The sequence below is a fragment of the Glossina fuscipes genome, unplaced genomic scaffold (genome assembly GCF_014805625.2).
Source record: "Glossina fuscipes isolate IAEA_lab_2018 unplaced genomic scaffold, Yale_Gfus_2 86, whole genome shotgun sequence".
In the NCBI taxonomy this organism is placed as follows: domain Eukaryota; kingdom Metazoa; phylum Arthropoda; class Insecta; order Diptera; family Glossinidae; genus Glossina; species Glossina fuscipes.
In genome coordinates this window covers 2718776-2723065 of record NW_023998440.1, presented here as the reverse complement: position 1 = coordinate 2723065, position 4290 = coordinate 2718776, and the positions used below count along the sequence as shown (strand labels likewise).

At 34.3% G+C, this 4290-nt stretch overlaps 1 pseudogene; it reads left to right on the top strand.

Annotated features, from left to right (window-relative positions):
- Positions 1-1483: 1483 nt before the first annotated feature.
- Positions 1484-2876, top strand: LOC119638233 (annotated as a pseudogene).
- The last annotated feature ends 1414 nt before the right edge of the window (positions 2877-4290 follow it).

Here is a 4290-nt window from a genome sequence, read left to right as displayed (position 1 = left end):
TTCTTACAGCTAATATTGTAGTTTGAATTTAAAATGTGTCCAAAGTTCAGTAAAATTTGTTCAATCTGTTGAAAGTTCAGTAAAGTATCTTAAAAACTTTTAATAACATCCATTAAATTCTTAGAGAGGGTCTTATTCTAAGATGATGACTTCAGTAGCGTTAGTAGTGGTACGACTTTAGTGAATATTGTTGATATAGACGCTGGCAAGTGCACGAAACTTACTGCTTGACTTAAATGGATGGAAACTTTACCATACTACCAAGAGACCAATGGAAAAGGTGCTCAAAAAATCAATGAAATGATTAAAATGAAAGGTTTCACAATTCTCGATGAACGAGTGCGTGTTTTACATTTATTTAGAATTCGTTTGATGTGAGAAGTTTGTTTTAGTATGATTTATTATTTATATTTAGTATTTCTGGTCATAACCAAGCGTTATCTGCATCAGTATATTGTTGCTATGAAAGTGAAGAATAACCATTAAAAACACCATAGTGGGCCAGGGCCCGCCTTTAAACACCCTACATCACCCTACAATTGTTAATGCAATGACTTTTCAAAATAAGGTATTGCATGCGAAGTGGTCGAAAAAATGGTCCAATGCGAGCTATTTGTAACAGCTTCCGCTTTTGGGCTGAAACTTTCAGTGTATCCAATTTCCCCAAAATATTTCGAAGTCTACACGCCTCAAATTGAACACAAGAAAACAAAACGGACGAGCGGACAGATGGACAGATAAGCGATCAGTATGACAAAAGGTAACAGAAGTCCTTCTGTGTATTACATATATTCGCCCAAACTTAAAATATCCCAGTACCGCAAGAGATATAAGGTATAAAACGTCCAAATCATGAAAACCTTTAATGTTTTTTTTTTTATTTATTTGCTAAATGCAGCAATTCGCTTAGTTATTACTCTATTAGAAGCTTTTCCATTGTTTCAGCCGTGTAACTGCTAGTTAGTTAGTAGTTAAGTTTTTGTATAATGGGAAGATCAATCTTATATGGCGTAGATTTAAGTCCACCTAAACTAACCTATTCTCCAATAAAAATTTCTACTATTATACGATGACTTTAAAAGGAACCTTCAGAGGTTGATGATAGCTCTGAAGTGTTCCTTTCCAGACGGGATCTCATCCAAATAACTTTTAATTAGATTGTGGACATTGACACTCGACGAGTTCGAGCCGTAAATACAAATAAAGGCTATGAAGACTGCGTAGTGGACACTGAGGCACGTGAGGACATTAACTCCTCACGACAAGATCGTGCAACTTAACTTCGATGCAGTACACAGACGAAGGATATTCAGCATATTCTACGGTGTAGGATACTCATCAAAGCCACAGCTCAAATGAAAGTAGTAAGAAAACAACTACATTTTGATAAACGCTATTATTAAAAAAACCCATCAATTTTTTCATTAGTAAATTTTTATGGTGTATAATTTGTTAATTACCAAAGGAAAAAACCAAAAAATAAATGCAGTTGCAAGGGTGAGTAAAGTAAATACCCACAACCACATGCTTGGTAATGTTTGATGTAATTCTAGAAAATGAAAAGCGAGAAGCTAACAAAAACGTTTGGAGGGTCAATTTGCAAATTTACAAATTGTTTCAAATGTTGAGAACATTGGGTACTGCTAAGGTAAAAGCTTTGAGAGAATTTTTGCTTAAAACTTTTTAAATACTTTATGATTTCTTATTCTCAGCGTGATTGCATGTGAAGGTGATTAATTGACACGCGAACGCTTATATGGTTTTAATTTTGCAACAAGCAACCAATCCAGTGGATTACATCGTTTACGTTTTTAAAAAAAGGAAATCCAGTTTAAAATGTCGAATTCTTAATCATCATCTCATCTGAAGATGAGTCCTAAATAACTTTGGATTTAAACACCTACCAGAAGAAGAAGAAGAAGTGAAGAAAGGAAAAGTGTACATTTTCTTGAAATTTAATTCAGAAGAATTTTTCTTAGAATTTTTTGGTGTAAATGGCCGAGCAGCAGCAGAAGGTTTGATATCAAAATCAAATGCAGGCTTGTGACCGGCCTATCTGATCTCACATTTCGCTTGCCTAATATTATTGAACCGTGGACTGGTCACTTTTATTCGACACTGCATGAAGAAAACACAGAGTTGCGAAGCTAAAAAATCTACATATATTTTAGAATTTTTGAAAATGCTTCTTTTCTTCCATTTTCTCCCATTCTTTTACTTATCCTGTGGGCATAACTTATCTATTCTGCAAAATTGTTATTGACGAATCCCAATTCCCAATTCCAAAATTGCGTTTTTATTATGCGCCTCTATTGCGGCCTTAGTATTTTCGAAGTTGTATTCTATCTAATTAAAAGTTATTTGGATGAGATCCCGTCTGAAATGGACCATCGCTAGCTAATGGCATTATTCATGTTGACGAATGTTCAAAATTTCATAATTTATGGTCGGCTTTGCAATTTGTTTATTACCGGTACGAGGCACTGAATATACCATAGAAGAACTTTTCGGAGAAATCTAAATTGGGCTGGTTGTGCAATGATTGTTCTATTGGGTCAACAAAGGCGTTTTGAAGCTTTGGATTTTTGCTATCGCATCTTAAGCGTGCAGCGCAAATGAAGATGCCAAAGGGATTGTAAGTCTTAGTCATCTAAGGGTTAGTTAATTTTCCATACTTACTGAATTATTTATACCTGATTTTTATTAAAATTATGCAGAAACTTAAACTTATGGCAGACCCTATAAGACGCTTTCAAGAATTGGGCTCACCGATTTTCGCTGTACTGAAAGGTAGTGACATTGGAGGATCCAATGTGGAGCACTTACGATGCTTTCCACCGCCGCAACATCCCTCTATTATATCGTCGCATTATTAATATCCAAATAAATTTCGGCAAAACATGAATAATTATATATATGTATATATATATATATATATATATATATTGCGTCCATTCCGTGTGGGTACAAAAAATTTAAAGAAATATCAATATTGGGCTCATGCCGATCACATGGAATTTTTGAAACTCTATCAAGAGCCAGGAAATGGTGCAAAAAGAAAACAGATCCACATATTTTGCCAACACCTTACCGCTCAAAGAAGATGAAGATAATGAATGTGGTTTGGGATATCAAGAGTTGGCCAAAGCCACATCTAATAGTGGCGAGGATGATTTAAAGACTTCAATAACGCAAACTCAAACGACTATTAATAATAACAATAATACCAATAATGCGAATGGAATCAGCGACAATATTAGCGGCCTAGCGTTAAATACCTCTATGACGTGCATAACCACTCAACTACCGACGGTGGTGGGTGGCAGTTCAGCGATAGGTTTAGTAAATACCACTACGAATATCACCACGATCGCAGGAGGACTTGTTTTGCCGGTGCCATCCTTACCTACAGTACAATATTGAAATTGGAATGAGTCGAATCAATTTGACTAAAATAGTGGCCTAAATTGAGAAAGGCGATTTCTGAAGAACTTTGCAGTTTTAAAAATTTCTCTACGAAAATGACTGAAAAATATTTCGGGATATTGTTATAAGAAATTAGGACCGGGATAGTGAACTTCGAAACGGAAGTTTTAACATTGTAAAAGGATCTAATTTTAATATTTTATGGTGAAATTTCGGAACATATAAAATAATTTGAGACAATAATTACTGTTCCAAATTTGCGCAACGTGGATTTAATTTTGATCGTCACGCCATAAAAGCTTTCTCCTGTAGCGTGTGTCTATGCATGACAACAAGGTTTAATTTTTAGTACTTTATGATGAAAGCAGTTAACTCTTAAATACATAGCATATACATCGTGTTTTTAAAACCTCATCTATCTTTGCAGAATGGTTTTTTTAACCGTTAAATACATATTGTTGCCAATTATATTTTCTTTTCAATTTTTTATTCATTTTATCCATCAAATTTGTTTCAAAATTAAGTGAAACTAGAATGTAGATAATTGGCAACAAAATGCATTTAAGAGTCAATAATGATAAAGCTCGTACTTAATATGAGTCTTACATCTTCTTCGAAGATTTGCATACATTAGGCTTGCTTCCAAATTAGGTTGATTAATAAGCCCACTCTTTATTAACGATGAGATACATGTTCCAAGAAGACCGTTTGCATGAATAACAAATGCCGAATATTTGTAGAATTGGATAGGTAGGGAACACTGAACGTTAGTTTTCCAGGAATATTTTCCAGCTCTTAATAATTATTATGCTTTTCTTCTTCACGTCTTTTAAGGCAGACGAAATATGAATAATACTCAATTAC